This window comes from Fistularia commersonii, chromosome 5, assembly GCF_037954325.1.
Source record: "Fistularia commersonii isolate RoL2024-O1a breed Wild chromosome 5, RoL_Fcom_v1.0, whole genome shotgun sequence".
NCBI classification, from domain to species: Eukaryota; Metazoa; Chordata; class Actinopteri; order Syngnathiformes; family Fistulariidae; genus Fistularia; species Fistularia commersonii.
In genome coordinates this window covers 12,200,475-12,219,572 of record NC_141288.1, presented here as the reverse complement: position 1 = coordinate 12,219,572, position 19,098 = coordinate 12,200,475, and the positions used below count along the sequence as shown (strand labels likewise).

Genomic DNA, 19,098 nt, shown 5'->3' with positions numbered 1-19,098 from the left:
TCTATGCTTGTCAATATGTCTTTTGTCCTGGTGTCTGAAATAAAAAGAGACCATTTGCTTTGTTCGGCAGCCTCGCCTGTGTTTTCATTTTATCTGCGCTTTGGGAAGCCTCCTCCTCCCCTCGGCAGAAAAATAGCAGTCTGTTATGAAGTCTTTGTTAACTGCCTGTTGATGTCTGGAAAGTCTCCTTAACTACAGGCTGTAATTCAGTAAGTACTCATTCATGAAGGTAACAAGAAAAAATGAAGAGGACAAGACGGGATCCTTCATATGAATCAAATGTCAGAAACCCTGAAACGGGACCCAACCAACACCTAAAAGAAGACAGTGGTCAGCTGTCTACAGCATCTAGAAAAGGATGCGGCCATTTATGAGCAAACCACTTTATTATCAACTGTACCCAGGAGAAACCATGCCTTGCATCTACAGACTACTGAAGATTCACAAGGAAGGAACTCCTCTCAGACCAATTGTCAGCAGCATCAACTCCGTCAAATACAACATTGCCAAACATGTGGCAAAGATTTTGTCACCTTTGGTTGGCAACATAACAAATCCATATCCAGAATTCACAGGACTTTGCTGGTAAGGTCAAGCAGATCAGGCTGGACCCGAATGAAACCATGTTGTTGTACAATGTAACCTCACTGTTCACATTTATCCCCATATCGGATGCGATCACAGCAGTGAGGGAACGCCTCGTGAAGAACGACACCTGAATAAACAGAACAAAACTCTCCCCAGATCACATCTGCACCCTTCTGGATCTGTGTCTGCAGACCACCTATTTCCAGTTCAACAGCGGTTTCTACTGGCAAAAACATTACTGCACCATGGGCTCACCTGTATCCCCCTTGGCAAACCTATACATTGAGGAGGTTAAGAGCAAGACCCTCGCTTCATTCAGGGGAACACTGCCAACCCACATGGGTCAAGATCAAGAAGAATGAGGTAGAAGAGTTCACCACATACCTAAATATGATCGACACCAACATCAAATTCACAAGGGAGTCACTGCTGACCAATTCCCCTTCTTGGATCGTTGCATTCACACCCAACAGGACAGAAGCCTGGACATCAACATTTACAGGAAACCAACACACACCAACAAATATCTACTTTTCCACTCATACCACCCCCTTGTGCATAAACAGGGGGTGATCAGGACTCTACACCACTGGGCCAAGAACATCCCATCAACCGCCGAAGGAAACAAGACCGAGGCACAACACATTAAGAAAGCCCCTAAATCCTGTGGATACTGTAATTGGGCCTTCGCCAAATCAGAAACCACCAGAGGCAGCAACATAGAACAGGAGAAAGACAAAAATAAGACAAACAAAAAGAACCTCATCGTACCATATGTTGCTGGTGGTTCGGAGAAACTCCGAAGGGTGTTCAACTAACACCATATTCCGGTACATTTCAAACTCCACAGGTATGTGCGTATGTGTGTGTGTGTGTGTGCATGTGTGTGTTATTATAAACCAACTGTGTGTTCAAAGCGCCGCATGTCCGGATAAATGTGATCAAGGCTATTTGAGTTTACTTTTAATGAGCGGACCATCTGACAATAACGTACTCACAGGGGACGAACGATTGAGGGAAAAGAACATTGTATTAATCAAATATAAATAATTTATGTTATCACATTTAAGCCCAGTGAATTACATCTGATAACAATGTCTCCTATCAGCAGCAAGGATATGCCTCAGTTATTACTATATTACAAAAGGTTGTTAAAGCATCAGATATATTACATGAAGGCCTCATTATCTGACCAATTACCTACACGGACCAAGCATAGACAGAGTGAATGTGAACCGAAAGACAGAGAGACACATACAATAGTAGGCAGGGACTCTCTGATCCTGACACAGAGCTTTGAAATCCAGGGAGGTATTGGATTGCTGGGCTTTGTTTTTTTTTTTATTTATTTTCTTTTAATTCAATATGTGTTGCTTTGTCAGTGTGTTGTTTATTTGGTTGGTCATTTGTCTTTTCTTTTTATCTCCTCTGCAGCTTCACTTTATTAGTTTTCCTGGAAATAATACAATTATATAAAATAACTCAATATCATGGACATTTTTTCAGATAAATTAGTAAAAAAAAAAAAAAGTTTGTAAAGAAAAAAAAGACTGAAATTGGATTAGTTGAAGGTCAGTGATACTGTAAAAGCCGCCTTCTTTAATTTTGTGAAACTCAGTTCATTTATTTAATATTTAGAAAAAGGATATTTTGAGGCCAAAATTAAAAGAGTCTGGGTGGCTACAGAGGTCAGACAGCCCTGGGTGTCGGACACATTCAGCCCAGCAGTTTGTCCGGTTACTATCAGCACACATCAAACTGCTGAGGCTGCTGAGTGAGGTGAGAGTGATGTTTAGTTCTGTAAGTAAAAATCACTGACATGGATCAGAGCAGGGGATATTCCATGATCAATACATTTCACTGATTAGTGTGCAATTCGTGTTTCATGCTGAGTCGTCATTTTCAGATATCCATCTGAATAACCAGTCAATCCAAAAGGGACGTCTTTCATCAGGTTACTCTTTTTTTTTCCCAAAAAGGATAATTAGTTAATGTGTCGAGGTAAACAGCCGCATTGCCTCCTTGACACTGATGTGAGAATTAGCTGGCCTCATCCTCGCTGCACCAGATTGATTCTGCTTCACAAATATCTATATGTGTCTGTTATATTTACACAGATTGGGGCTCTGGCAATTAATGGAGTCTGTGGGCGTCTGGGGTTGGAGGTGATAATACGGCAAAGGAACGCAAATAGCCCATTGAAACTCCTCATGCGAGGGATTTTCAGGGAAGGCCAGTGTCGAGGTGACGCATTACTATGCATGCGGCGCCCCCTGATTTTTAATTAAGTGAATCTGCATCTGAACGCGCTGTGCATTCAAACCTGGGCTGCATTCCCTCGCCACCTCCTCTGTCAACGTGGCAAGAATGATGCAACTCCTGCAATTTTATGAACCACTGAATGCAATTACTAGACCTGTCACTGTTTTGGGCGTATTTTGTCGATGATGTAATGGCAGTGCATGCCGCTTTACTGTCTGCTCTGTATCTTCGGCTCTCTGGCAGTGATGCATACAGTCTGTGTGATTACGAGGGTGGTAAATATTAACTTCCCTTTTTCCATGCAAGCTTGCATTGTTTCTATGCGAATGCACACGTCCTGAGTGTTCCTCCTTAGAGACCGATGAAGTTTCTTTCGTGTCGTACTGTAGCAGAAGATACAGGTGGTGGATGGGGTTGTTGAGTGAAACAAAAATTTTAAACTCTGGCTTAAAAAGAGCTGGATATTATATCATGAAGCGGATATTATATCATGTGGAATAACTGCTAATTTTCTGAGACATGGAGCTTGTAAACTGTTTTAGAAGGTTATCAATCACTGGTATGAAAGTTTTAATTGCCTGCTGTTACTTTCTGAAAATAATTTTTGTTGTGCCGCAAAACAGCTGGCTTCAACTAATTATAATCATTGGAACATGTTAACTCCTTGTCTTGATTCTGTTTAAAGTCCATTGTGAGAGTGAGTTGTTTTTGTATGCATGTGTCGGGGAGTGTGGGTGTGTGCCTCCCAGGGGAGGGTCAAAGCTAATTTAGACCTCTAACAAATTGTTTTTCTGTGTATATATGCTCTTCACACACACAAACACACACACACACACACACACACACACACACACACACACACACACACACACACACACACAACCTAACACAAGCAAACCAACAACTGACAAACACAAAAATGCACAGAGGTAATGGTGGAAAGCTTGGATAGTAAACAGCTGACACTCCATTCATATAGTTTTCTATATGAATTTTATATTTTCTAATGTCTCTATATGTATCAATTACTCTTTACAAATGTTTTTTTCTTTATTCTGAATATTTAAGAATAAAGAAAAACAGTTCACTATCCAGCTATTCCGCACAAGCGAACATACCCACAATTTCCAAGTCGCAAGTGTTGCACTTGAACTCGTGGACTCGTCTCTCTCCTTTGCACCACACTTTCTCTTGACATTGAAATAAATAGCTATACCCACAAAACCTTGGCAGACTTTGTGGGTTTCAAAAAAAGAAAACAAAAAAAAAACAGAAACCTTTAGGTCAGGGATAAGGTTAATGTATACAATGCACTTTGCACCGCCGTCCTGCTCCAAGGGGCAGAGACCTGCACCTCAGAATGACATGACTGCAGTTAGTGCAGTAAACACAATAAATGATTGCAGTAAATATGCAATGTAGCCACAAGGGGGTAAATGCAGCCTTGTGTGTTCTCCTTCAGTAGGTTCCAAGCCTGGATTTTTGCAGAGGGTTTTTTTTTATTATTAGGAAGGGCATCTGATTACAAGCATATGCCAGAAACAATTCACAAATCAAACCTGGTATTTTCCCACCGGATGGGCTGAGGCTTGGGTTAACAACGACCAACAGCGGTGTTGATAACCCACATGGTACCGGTGGAGATTGGGCCACTGTGGGTCAAAGAAGAAGAAGAGGAAGCCATGTCAGGAGTCGGAGAGAGAAGAGGAAAAAGCAAGAGTCTGACACAGAGACTTTGAATGTCTGATCTATGATGAGAAACTCGAGAAAGATGATTGACATGATTCAGAGGAGAAAGGTGGATGTACTGTCTGTCCAGGAGACCAGGTGGAAAGTTAGCAAAGCGGGAAATGGAGTAGGACAAGTTTGTTAGGAATACTCTGGAGGTGGAAAGAGTGTCAGCTAGACTGAAGAGTCTGACACTGGAAACTGAAGGCGTAATGTTCAGTGATGTTAATCGTTATGTACAAAAATTCTGTACGTCGTCTGGAGGGAAAATTGATAAGGAGACTTGGTGGGGGAAGGAGGAAGTGCGGGAGTAAATACAGTTTGCAAAGAAGTGGAGGAGACTAAAGACAGCAGACAGGAGTGTAGTGAGATGCAGCATCGAGTGAAGGTAGAGGTGGCAAAGACCAAACAAAGACAAAACAATGACTTGCATAATAGGTTGGGAACGGTAAGAACGGAGAGACTGATTTATTCAGGTTGGTGAAGCAGAGCGATAGAGATGGGAAGGACAGGCAGTAGGTAAGGGTGGATAAGAATAGACAAGGATTTCGACTGAGAGGGGCCAGAAGTATGATGAAAGGATGGAAAGAGTGCTTATAAGAGGATATGAATGAAGAAAATGAGAGAGCACAAAGTATAAGGGGTGATAGAGTTAAGTAAAGGTGAAGAAAGGAGGGCGTTGAAGATGGAAGAAGATGAAGAGTGGAAAAATGGAAGACTGGAAAGGTAGTTTGCCCCTGATGATATACTTGAGTTGAAGTGTCCAGCAGATTTTTTGACAAAGTTGTTCAACGGGAAACTGGGGAGTGAGAGGATGCCTGAGGAGTGGAGGAGAAGTGAGTTGGCGCCAAGATGTGCAGAACTGTGGTAACTACAGAGGAATAAATATGGATGGGTCCTATGGATGGGATGCAGAAGAGAGGGTTAGATGGAGGCAGAAGATTCTGTGGCACAACTGAAGGGAGCAACTGAGAGGAAAAGACAGAAAGAGATCGCAGTGAATACAACGCTATTATTAACAAACCAAAAGAAAATGTAATATGTGTGTCAATATGCGCCTTGTATCCCTTCTGCAGTGTACGTGTATGTGGATATGTGTGTCCTGTACTGAAAGATTATTGCATGATCTTTAGTGTAGACAAGCACTAAGATGTAACAAAATGTTTATGTGGATCATTTGTGGACTGTATACATTTTCTAAACAATATTTGTGTATCACTGTGTCTACAACCGTTGATACCCAGTCTAATAATGACCTGCAGCTCCAGGCCCCCAAAATGAGGTTTTATAAGGTCAAGAACAAACCGTATCTGTAGGCAATTTATCAATTGCTATTTTTCTATCAACCCTTAACACAGCCTCGTGTCCCTGGCCTCCCGAGGAGGAGCTCTGCCCCCCCAACAACCCTCAATCAAAACTCCAGCCCGTCTCATTAGTCAGCCAGCTTTGGATGGTTTACTCCGAGGCCACTGAGGTAACAGCTCCTTTGAGCCTCTCTGTCCCTGCACCAGCTAAAGTTTCCCTAGGTGTTGCTATGGAAACTGTTTGATAGGCGCACAACCCCACCACCACCCCCCACCAACACCAACCCTAACACACCTCAGTCAATCCCAGGGGCGAGAAGCAATTGGGTCAAATACTAGGAGTAAACTTTCCATGCTGAATCCGATATCTTCAGGCAGAGGGGGGCGGATGAGGAGGACGCAGGTGTGTTTGCCGTCCTTCTTCTTTCACGCCATCTGAGGTGTGAAGACACTCTGAAACTAAATAGGTTGATAGGTGCCAATGGCCCCCGCCATTTTACAAAAACACTATCTTTCTCACAATCCCCCCTTTCCCGGAAAAGTTAAGACCAGTCGAGGGGGAGAGAGGGCCGAAGGAAAGAATTTGAAATATTATGGTCATATCCATTTGCAAGAAGAGGGGGAGTTTTCTATGAGAAACTGGCCTTTATTTCCCTGCCTTGTAAGACGAAACTATGCTACATAGATAATTGTGAAACGTTTTGACATCAGCTTCCCTCAATGTACTTGCCTCCTCTAATAGCTGTTGAGCAGCTTGCTTACCCGACGTACACCACTGTCCATCCATCTCTGCCGAGCGGATCACTAAGCCGCCCCAAAATTTGTTTGCATTGTTTTAGTCCTTAAAGAAGAACCAGCGAAAGACTGCAGCAGCTGGTAGCCTGTTTGGATAAATAAAGGCCCACTTGTGTTTCTACCTTTTGGAGCAGCTGTTTATTTATTTTTTTGAGACAATAATCAACACAATTATCCCTTTTTTAAAAGGCTATTTAGTATCTAAATGTCTTGATTTATCAGCTGCATTGCTAGAAGTAGTACGATATTGTTACCATGTTGCGAATTTCTTTGAAGTGTTTGGTATTACTAACTTTTTGTAACATTATTGCAATATTTTGGGTGGAAGTAAGGTTTATATAAGAACACATGATTTTCTATAAGTGGATTTTGATGGGCGCACAACCAAGATTATCTTCTGTATTTTATTTTTTTATTGTTTTTTTTCAACACTTTAACCTCATGATACTCTATTTGGGATATTTGGGCAGGCCATTAACAAAGAAATAATTCTGTTATTGTGGAACATTGTGTCCTAGAATATAACAATTGCTGAGCCTCCTGTTGAAATCCTTGAAAGCATTAAGTTTGTTTCTTGTCTACTTTGCAGTCGGAAGACACTGCAGTACTGTACTGTTTTGAGACGGATGGGTATCTTTTGGTTATGTTGCTGTTGGGAGATGCAAAAAGGTCTCCATATAGAGTCTTAAAAGGTTTTTATATTTGGATACTAATACGGTTTTAGATGCACTGATGTACAAGGCTTAGTAAACTCAATATAATGTGCACCACTTGGCCTGCAAACTCTTTCTACTTTAAATGCTGTTTTTCCAGTGACATGCCAATGTGACAGATTTGGGTCTATGAGGTGTTAAAGTACCAGATTTGTCCTTTAAAGACCTCAGAGTGGATTAACCAACAAGCTACATCTCACTCTCAAACTCCAACTCAAATATCCGTTATTCTAGAGATTTGAACCCCCATAATAAATTTATCATTCGTTTTTTTGGTTTTATTTTGTTTTTTTCATTTTAATCATACTCCACCTTGACATCAGATTTGATGGAATCTTTGTTTGCTGCAAAGAACATCAATAAATCATCACCATTTAGTCGTGAAAAGTGAGCAGAGTAATAATAACTTCGGATAGTCGTACTGAGTGCAGTTTGTTTGAGGGATAAAGATGCCAGGATGGTGGTGTTTTTTTTTTTTTTTTTAGGTTAAAGCAAACAAGACACTGCTGCATATTTTAAGTTTTTCTTTTTAATTAAAAACAAAAAAAACAAAAACAAAAAAAAACTCTGCATTTGTGATCGGATAGGTTTTCCTGCCAGCGTCAAAAGTTGAGATTCTTTTCATTTTTTCTTCAAACTGAGCCTAAAAGCTGAGCACGTCCTGCTGACACGGAGGTCAGGTTCATCACTGACATTTTTGCTTTAGATCTGTTCAGCAGAGTCAGAGTGCTGGAGGGAAGAAGTGTAGTGAACAGGACCCATTAGAAGACCAAAATCATCTGCTTTTGAACTCAAGAAACATTCTGTTTTTAAAGAGAGATAGACAATTGTTATTTGAAAAGTCCTGCATGTAAGCTAAAGTCCATGATGTGTATATCACATGCTTCATCCAGCCCAGGGTGTTGGTGGGCAGCTGCTGCTCCTCTTCCATGGCACTACATACCAGTTCTGAATCTTTTAGTGATGTAGATGTGTTGCAGATGCAACGTTCAGCGTCCCAAATTTGAAATCAAGTGAAAAGCATGCCTGATCGGGTTGCGATCTTGTGATTGACTTGCCCATTGCAGAATATTCCACTTCTTTGCTTTAAAAAACTCCTGGGTTGCTTTTGGAGTATGTTTTGGATCATTGTCCAGCTTTACTGTGAAGTGGCATCCAGTCAACTTTGCTGTATTTGGCTGAATCTGAGAAGAAAATATATTCCTTTACACTTCAGGATTCATCCAGCTGCTTCTGTCATTTGTCACACCATCAATAATCACAAGTGACCCAGTGCCATTAGAAGCCATGCATGCCCATGCCGTCACACTGCCTCCACAATGTTTTACAGAAGATGCCTTTTTGATCTCCCAACCTTACCAGTGCACTCTCAGAATGTACCAAACTATTGGTATGGCCACTCCTAACATTTCTGCTATCACTCTGATGGATTTCTTTTTTTCCAGTCTCAGGATGGTCTGTTTCCCCTCCATTGAGAGCTCCTTTGACTGCGTGTTGTGTGTTCACAGAAACGGCTTCCAAATGCAAACGCCGCACCTGGAATCAACTCCAGACCTTTTAACTGCTTAATTGATGACAGGTTACTGAAGGAAGAACCCATGCAGACTTGTTATTTTTTTGCTGCCTTCTTTGTCAATTGTCCAATTACTTTTGGTCCCTTGAAAAAGAGACAGCTACGTAATAGCTACGTAAAAAGCTGTAATTCCTAAACCCTTGCTCCAATTTGGATGTGAATACTCTCAAATTACAGCTGAGAGTCTACACTTTAAACCCATATTTATTATTTAATTGTATCCTAAATATGTTTTCGTAAACAGCTAAAATAGCAAAACTTGTGTCAATGTCAAAATAGTTCTGGGCCGAACTAGATATATTGATTTTACTAGTCGATAACCTTGGTGGATGGATGGCTCCAGACATGTATGCACTGGCCAAGTGAGTCCACACACTCACAAGCCTTCCTACTGCTTGGGACAAAACTGAAACACATCATAATTTTAAGTTGATTTTATTTAATTTAGTTCAATGAGCATATTTAGTACAAAACATTCACAAAATAAACCCTGGGGTATCACTGGTGGATACATTCCCTCTGTCATCTGTATGGTTTCCCACCAGTATAATGTCTCAGTCTCTGGCATTGTGGTGTGTGTGCGTGTGCGTGTGTGTGTGTGAGTGTGTGTGTGAGTGTGTGCGCGCATCGGGTGGTGGTATTGAGTAACACAGCAATGAGATCTTACACAGATAAAGACAGGGTGGTGACTTTCCTGGGATGATTATCCACAGAGGCCTGTGAATCACCTGGCTTCATTCCCTTTGCCCTGCCATTATAATAAAACTCAATAAATGAGGGCAAAGGTCATTGAGTATAGTTTTACCTTTCTGAGCAGCAGCTCTTTGTGCCAGCTCAACTTACAGCCGTATATGACAGTAACCTCTTCAGGGTAAGAAATGACTGGGACCCCCCCCCCTAAAATTCTATGTATTAATTTTTAAACCATCTCAGGAATTCTTGACAGGCTCATTAAAGAGGAAGTTGTCTTTAGAAAACCAAAGAAAAAAAAAACAAGTGGCTACGAATGTTTTAAATATACATGAATAGTGTCCCCTGGCCTTCGTTCACACGTTATCAACAGAGATGGAAGACCTTAGTTACAGTAATGGATGCTGACTGAAGGGTTTAAATTAAGGGGGGGATCAGGTAGCGGGGATGTAAGTGGGAATAAAGTATGGCTGTGTGCAGCTGGCGTCCCCAGGGGATTCTCCTCTGTGAGTCCGGAACTTATAGAGGGGAGACTATTGTTCACACGATGGGCAGCTGTTTGCGGAGAGAACACAATACTTTTGCCATCATAGTCGAACATGGTTTCAAGTTTACACTGCTGCCCGCTGGGCACCTATATGAAGCTGCATAATTTAGAATCGGTTAAAAAAAAAAAGAAAAACAAATCAGATGATTTCATTTGTTTAGGGACTTGGATTAGTTCATTTTATGAGGATACACAAGCTGAATTTGTTTATTAATAACTAAATGAGCAAGTTACTGTGTTCTATTTTGATTATAATGCATTATATGATCACATATTTTTTTGTTCATTGTCCCATTTCCTTGGAAATGTACACACCTTCTTTGTTATGCATTTTAATGTATCCAAACCAAAAATCTTCCAAAATTGTTTTCACCGAAACTGGTTATTCATTAGTTTTATTTCCTTCCTGCTTACCCCACAATATCCAAGGGAATAGAAAAAAAAGCAAATCAAACAGAAGCTTAGTTTAAGTGGCAGATAATCTAAATTAATGCAGATTACAATTACACATTTATAACATCTGCGATGCCTCATGTCAGTTTTCAATTCATTTACCCACATCATGACTTCGTTTTTGCAACAATGTCTGCGTCAAAAAAAATTGAAATTGTAATCCAGTTCCAATCACTACCCAAGACAAAATCAGACATTTAACATTCATTCATGAGTCATCATTCACCTGTACAGCATGTTCAGCTGAATGCTAGCCTGCTAATGTGCTATTTGTGATGGTAACTCTCCGCTATTTAACGGTTCTAATACTCTTCATCATCTCAGCTACAAATATTGGCACACAAATCAGGTATGGGCAGATGGAATGGATCACACATCTACTGCTGCACCTCAAATTATGAATGATTGGTAATTCAGTGTAATTAATTACTTGATGGTGGTTTTAAATTAATGATATAATGATATGCGGATCATGGGTAAGGCCATAAGATGCAACGTTTAATCTACTTGAAGGTATAACTTTTGATCATTAGGAAGTACGGGCAATCCCCTTCTCTAAGTTTGGAAGTTCAAACAAGATTTAGAAGATAGATACGGGGGGAGGTGGAAAAGGCTGGTTGATGAATTGCCGGCTTCCCGCTTTATGGCTCCGATTATTATAGACCTGAAGTGCTTGCATTATTTACAATGTGTTTTTGGCTGACTTTGACTGCAAAAGCAATACGTGCCTGACATATGTTGTGTGTGTGTGTGTGTGTGTTGGCTGAGTAAAAGCATGACCAAACTTCAACAGCTGAATTTGAATTATAGCAAAACGCTACGGTCGGTCAACTTTGAATGGGGGGGGGAGGTATTGTCAGACAATCTTTACTCAGAGTGTGTTGTGTGTTGTGTGTGTGTGTGTGTGTGCGTGTGCGTGTGTGCGTGTGTGCGTGTGTGTGTGTGTTTTTCGGTGTTTGTTATGCCAACAGCCTTGATATCTGCTGGTCTTGGTCTGTTCCAAGCAAGTCTGGGAAAGTCGAGCTTCACTTTGACCGTCCCCTAGGAGACACACACACGCACACACACACACTCAGGGGCTCAGGGGGCTCAGGGGCTCTGGGGCTCAGGGTACAGGCACCATAGTAAACAGAGGCAGACGCTGCAGAGAGCAGATGTGGGTGGGCTGCTGCGGCGGCGGCACTGCTGACACTGGAGACTGTAATGTGCTTTGATAGATGCTCAAGGCTGAACAAGGAAGAAAGGAGAGCAGTGGGTGGGAAACACTCGGGGTGCCGGACAGTTTTAGGAGGACATTTGTCCAGGAGTAAATAGCCTAAAGTATGATTTTTTTTTTTACTGGACTTTATCTCAGAGTGACATATCTGCAGGAGGCTGACACCATTAATAATCAATATGCTCCCTCAAGGGGAGATAATGTGTGCCGGTGGGTGGGAGTGGGAGTCTGTAGGCAGACAGGGAATGAAGAAATGTTGATGTTCACTGGACCTCCTGTTATCGCTTTTGTGTTTGTTTAAAAAAGAAATCACACGGATTGAGATGTCGAAGTATCTGAGCTCTTATGTTCGGCATGTGTCCCCTTATGGGGAAAAAGTTAAATTGCCACAACTGTTTACAGATGCCAATCTAGATATTGGATGTTTATTTATTAAGAGAAACGTAATATTTAACGTTTGTGTTATGGTAACTGTAATTCAAACATAAGAATACAAAGAATATACATGATGTAAATAGCTGTGTGTGTGTGTGTGTGTGTGTGTATGTGTGTGTTGTTGATTTTGTACTTTTAGATTAATATCATTTTGTTGCAAATTAATAATTTGTGTAGAAAAGTTAAAATATAAATGAGGGAGTCAGTGAATCAGTGTCAAAATGTAATTTTGTTTTAAATGTTCTGTCCTTATTTAGTCAGCCATTAACTCCATCCATCCATCTATACATCCATCCATTACATTACATTTGGCAGACGCTTTTATCCAAAGCGACTTACATCCATCCATGTATACATCTCTCCAGACCTCCCTCTCCCCCTCCACATGGTCCAGCTCTTCTGGGGGAACCCCAAGACGTTCCCAGGCCAGTCTGGAGACATGGTCTCTCCAGCGTGTCCTGGGTCTTCCCCGTGGTCTCCTCCCAGATGGAGATGCCTGGAATTCCTCCCCCCAGGAGGCATCCTGACCAGATGCCTGAGCCACCTCATCTGGCTCCCCGCTATGTGGAGGAGGCAGCGACTCTACTCCGAGCTCCTCCCCATCATTTGACAAAGTAAGGGTTGTTTTGAGAACTTTGGTCTCTCTGACCTTGGAAACTTACTTCAATGTCCCTGAGCTGTATTTAAAAAAAAAACAACTTCATCTGATTTATCTGGTATTGGTATCAGCGGCGAGCCCCGTTCAGCTAATGTTTGATGGAAGTCACTGTCACTACCCTTGCTGAGTGATCTCTATTACTGCACTGTAGAAATGTTGCTGAGTGTACTTTCATGGCCTAACTTGTTTTTTTTGTCAAATATGTTGCTGATCCAGACACTGTTAGCAGACATAGCTCTTCAACGGCACGCCTGTTCTCAGCTGCAACTATACTGACAACACACTATTTGGCACTGGAAATTAAGTGATGCTTTGTTTTCTTTACCTACTTTCCATAATTGCTGCTGAGACAACCCAGATTGTTTTTGAAGATGGCGCTTGTAAATAATGAATGGTTTTACGCTGAACAAAATTACTGGTATGCCGAACACAGAGGTTGAGAGCGCAGAGATAGGAAAGGAGGTGTTTAATATTTCGAGGCGGACCAGATGGCAGAGTTTGAATTACTCCATTCTGAGCAAGATCTGTATTGTGCCACTGGTAGATGCATTTCTTAGGTGTATTTCAGACAGTGCCCTTGGTTTTTCCCTGGAGTGCTTGGATTAACTTAGAAATGTAGCACAGAAATATAAATCAGCATTTAGTGACACAGTGCTGAAAAGACCTTTTGGACATGGTCGTCAGATGAACAGACTTCCAATTTTGTCAAAATTCAGCTTTGTTATTTTCAGAACATCCTGTCGGAAAATAACAAACATGATTTCCCAGCAACATTCTTGCACACTCCATAAACCCCTTCTCAGCTAGTCTGAGAACTGCCTTGTACAAAATTTCACCTGTTCTTTATTTTCTGCCACATAGGGGATCAAGAATGATCATATTTCAGGCAACCTGAGTATCTCTCTAAAAAATTATACCGCGTTTTACAGTTTTGAAGGTGGAAAAAAAAAATTGGATGAAGCATGAACACTCAAAATAAATGGAATTTTTGAACACATTAAACAGCCATTTGACACTGGTTCCCAGAAACAGCTGGTAATCTGATAAAGGATATCAAATTGTACAATGAAAATGACCAGTTGAATATTCTGGAAAAACAACAGTGGTTTGCTTATGAGTGGGAGCTCAGTATTGATTAACTATACATTAATACATATACTACACTTGTCATGATTTTGGAAGGGTGTGCCTGACCCAAACGCAAGGACACTCAAGATGTCAGGCGTTTAAGGGTTTATTCCACTTACTGGGGTCTTAGTTTTTTCTGGGGTCATGTCAGGGGAGACTTGGGAAGTGGCGAGGACAGGCGTCCACCCTCTGGAACGAGGAAATGGCCCAGTCAGGGATTGGTAGTTTGGAGATGAAGATCTGCCAGGAAGGGGTGAATGGCATTGTAATGATGAACACCCACCAGGAAGCGACAACTGGAATCCAGGAGACGGGTCCATGTGGCAGTACCCACTCAAGACAAACAATCTGACATTGAAGGGCGAGCAGCAGGCTCCTCTTATCCTTCGCCTGATGAGGCATGATGAGCCACGGGCGTGCACTGCCTCCAGCTGACATCCAAATCAGGCTGTCTGGTGAAGAACAGAGGTGAAGGGAAATGCACATGGACGCATAACCCCGGATCCTAACACTATACGAATGCGCCCGCCCATCTCATCGGATTGAATAAAAGGTTAAAACAGCATTTTTACACAAAAATCGAATAAAAATCAACAGCGCTGCTGTAGTGGCTCACAGTAAAAATAAATGTAACCTTCTGAACACTGGATCTCTATCTTTGAAAGTCATATTAGTTTTTAATGATTTGATATTAGATTGTCACATTTAGCTCTTCTGCTATACTATAACCTAGCAGATATGTGATCCTAAATGATTCCACCCCTGCCAATTGTAACACTACTCAAGGAGTAGTGCCCAAGGAGTCCCAAGGAGTGGCTGCAATCTTCTATTCAGATTTATTGATCAGTCCCGAACCGAAACTTAACCATAGCTCATGTGAAGCCCTTGCTTAGTCTCTCACTATGTGCCTGAAAAAAAGACAGCAGCTCATCGTACTTCCTGGTATTTCTGCTTGAATTCTCAGAGTTCCATTTGAGCCTTAAAAGTAACCACTTAATGTGTTTTTCAATGATGAAATTCTTCTTCTTCCTCTTCTGGTGCAGATGTGCGAGAGAGAAGCGGAGATTGAAAGCGTCTTTTTTGGTCTTTTGGGCCATTTTCTCCACTCACCCTTTTCCGTATATGTACTTTGTTTATTTAGTTTATTTCTGTTCGTGTTTTTTTCTGTTTATGTTTGTGAATTTTGATTGGGTATGATGCTTGCAGTCAGCGAGCAGGTAGGACACGAGAATCTGACAGAAGCGTCCAGAATGAACCAAGCAGTGGTTGCCTTCCTGAAGTCGGAAGCACTCGCTTTGCTAGTCATGCACATGATGACACCATTGCGGATACAGGGTGAGGGCGAAGACATGGAATGTGAGTCGTAGTCAGACACTGTTTCAATTAACTGCAGCAATAAGGCACAGAAAGATTTTTACTCCTAAGAGGACATTCATGACTTCTTAGAGGATACCTTCTGTAAGGAGGTTGATGTCCCAGATTACTTTATTGACACTGATAAGTTTATTGAATCGGTCAGCGCCATCAACAAACCGCAAGATCCGTACCTTTTGGATGAGAGGGAATGTTACCACCTGCAGAAGCAGGTCACACTTCTGAGGAAGGTGAAAGGGAAAACTACAAGGAAAAGAAAGTAGAACCCCATGTATCACGCTTGCTCTTTCAATCAACCCTGTTGAATTTTGTGCCCAGTTTCTCACCCTGGTGTCTCTCTTCCCCCACTCATCCAAAGATTACAAAATCCTTTCCAGGGTGCTTTCCAGTAGGCTGTAGGGGTTGTCTAGGTAACACGCAGATCAAACCTCTGGTGATGGGGACAGGACTATGAAGGACAACATATTTCTAATGAGGGCTGAACTTGATGTAAGTGATAGTTAATGTTGGAAGGCTGGCTTCATCGCGTTAGATCAAGACAAGGCACTTGATAGGGTGGACCGCTGATAATTGTTTACAGCAGTCACAGCTTTCAGCTTTGGCAATAACTTTGTATCCTGGCTGCGCCTACTTTACATTAATGCACAGTGCCTGGTCAAAATGGGCACAGGGCTGAGCCGGCTGATCATCTCTAGACATGGAATAAGACAAGGCTACCTCATCTCCAGCCAGCTCTCTCCTTTTGCAGTTGATCCTTTGTTCTCACAACTCAAGAATGGGTTCCACGGCTTCCCCTTGGTCTCTGCAAGGAGCACTCCTTTAGCCTGTGAGCTTATGCTAATGATGTGCATGTATTTGTTTCTGACCAGAATGATGTCCAGCACCTTGTGAATGGTCTCTCCCATATGAGAGGGTGAGCCCAGCAAAGGTGAACCGTCAAAAGAGCAAAGCTCTACTGAGTGGCCAATGGAGTGGCCACACTTTGGCCACCTTACCCGGTGGCCTCAGCTGGGAGAGGGAAGGCCTTAAGGTGCTAGGGGTGTACCTAGGGACTGATGCCTTCAGGAGAAATAATTGTGAAAGAGTGAAAGAAAAGATTAGTGCAGGGCTGTCAAAGTGGAGGTGGCTACTACCACACCTGTCCTACAGGGGAAGGGTGCTAGTTGTCAATAACCTGATTGCCTTGATACTTTGGCATAAGCTCTTTGCACTAGTGTCATTAAGGGGTTCGTTAGAGGAGATCCAGAGGCTCATCTGACTTTTACTGGTCTTGAAAACGCTGGACCGAGCGGCAGTCCTCTATCCTCTGGATCCTGTATGAGTGTGGATCCAGCTGGCAAGTCACTGGGAAGCTACTTTTGCGAATGGTTGGGCAGTTGGACAGCCCTTTTTGATGCAGCCGGAGGTTCTCAACCTGAACGGATTCACATCGTTTTATGGTTCAGTCCTCCAAGCTTGGCAGGTTCTAGCATTTTGGCAGGTGCTGGATGAACCTCCAGGCTGGTGGGTGATGGAAGAGCCTCTACTCTTTAACACCTTCCTGAGGTCCATGTCTCTGCGTTCCACAGGCCTGGGTCTCAGCCTTAGCATGGTGGGCTCATGAAGCTGGGTCACCTCTTGCAGCTAACGCCCTTGTCCCGGATCACACTGAGGGAGTCTGGACGTGCCGCCTCTGCCAGGTTGATCACCAGGGTCACCAAGGAAATCGCTGACTCTCTCCCTCCACGGCTGAAGAGTTTCGTGTCGGATCACTCCCACCACGAACTGTAGAACGAGAACATCGACTACAGGTTCCCCTCGCTGGCCATCCTGCCACAGGTTGTGGAGTGGGAGGACAAGAACGGCCGACTACTGCCATTTGGAACCCCAAGCTTGACAATTTTTCACGCTACAGACAAAATAGACCTACAATCCCTTTCACAGGTGAAGTTCTCAAAGTGGCAAAATTTCTTTGGACTGAACACCTTCCCGAGGAGGAGCAGGCGGGCCCTGTACAAGCCACCACTGGAAAAGTGGGCAGGTGACCTCCAGTGGAGGATTGTGCATGGTGCTATAGCCACAAACACGTACAGGGCACAATTTGAGCCTGGGGTGAGACTGTTTGTTTTGTACACGCCTTGAAACATTGCCTCATTTATTTATTGAATGCCTCAGGCTGGTGCCACTGTTTTCTTCCTTGAAGGATTTATTCCTTGGTTTGAAGGTTACCTTTACCTTCCAATTATTTATTTTTGGTCCAAGATATTTGAAGACCAACGAGAGGGTGTCAGTTATGCTCAACTTTTTATTGGGCTCTGCCAAATTAGCCATTTGGCAGACCTGGAAGAAGAAGGCTTGCAATCAAGGGAACGAGAGTCCAGTGACGGTCTTAAAAGCACTTATTAAGACTCGCCTAAAAGTGGATTTTGATGTCTTCTCTTCAACAGGCAACTTGGGGGATTTTATTTCTACCCTGGTGATAGGAGGTGTTTTGTGTTGGCGAGTTGATGTTCTCATTCTGAGTTGATCCCCTGCCACTGAGCCATACTGAGCATTTTTCATTGTTCTTGTTTAATGTATGCCTGTTAAATCCCAGGATTTGAATAACAAGAGTTTTAAAACTTAAACTCTTCTTCTTCTTTTACTTTCAGCCTTTTTCCTTCAGGGGTGGCCACAGTGAATCAACCTTTTCCATTTAACCCTGTTCTCTGTATTTCTCACACCAACCAACTTCATATCCTCTCTCACGACATCCATAAATCTTCTGATGAAGAAGATATTACTTATTAGAGACAAATTTAATGAAGTTCTGCCCCGCCTGGACTAGCACTGAAATGACCTTTTATTTTCTTACTGTATCTTGTCTGTCTGTCTATCTATCTATCTATCTATCTATCTATCTATCTATCTATCTATCTATCTATCTATCTATCTATCTATCTATCTATCTATCTATCTATCTATCTATCTATCTATCTATCTATCTATCTATCTATCTATCTATCTATCTATCTATCTATCTATCTATCTATCTATCTATCTATCTACCTACCTACCTACCTACCTACCTACCTACCTACCTACCTACCTACCTACCTACCTACTGTATCTATCCATCCATCCATCCATGCATCGATATCAGGAACCCAAAAGACTAGACACATGTCTACAATCCTTCTCTTCAACTATCTCTTCATCTGGACTACATATCTGTTAGATTCCTGTTCATCCAAGCTACAAAGAAGTTTTTGTTTGTTTGCAATACTATCCTTCATATAATGACCTTGTCTCTGTAAACATGCCATGTACCGCAGCCATAGCTGTAATTAAGCCCTCCTCTAAAAGCCCACTCTTGATTAAGAGGTTTTCGTTAATTATAGACTTTTTTCTAACAAACCCACTTCACTCCTAAGAGTCTTACAAATCAATTGTGTAATTTTTTTCTCAAAACCAGCCTTTTTGAGGTTTTCCAGTCATGCTTTGGAAATGGCTCACAACATAGTTGATGACTTGAACAGATTGCGTTGTTAACTTTGGCTCTCCACTAGTGGTAACTTTCGCCTGGTACAGTACACTATATATGGTTATAATGGCATATTGTGCTGCTTCTGTATGCAGTTTCCTGTCCAAGGGAAACAAAGAGACTGATGTTAGT

General features: G+C 42.1%; 1 pseudogene; it reads left to right on the top strand.

Annotated features, from left to right (window-relative positions):
* Nucleotides 1-279: 279 nt before the first annotated feature.
* On the top strand, nucleotides 280-17,585 carry LOC147234097 (uncharacterized; annotated as a pseudogene).
* Nucleotides 17,586-19,098: the final 1,513 nt, after the last annotated feature.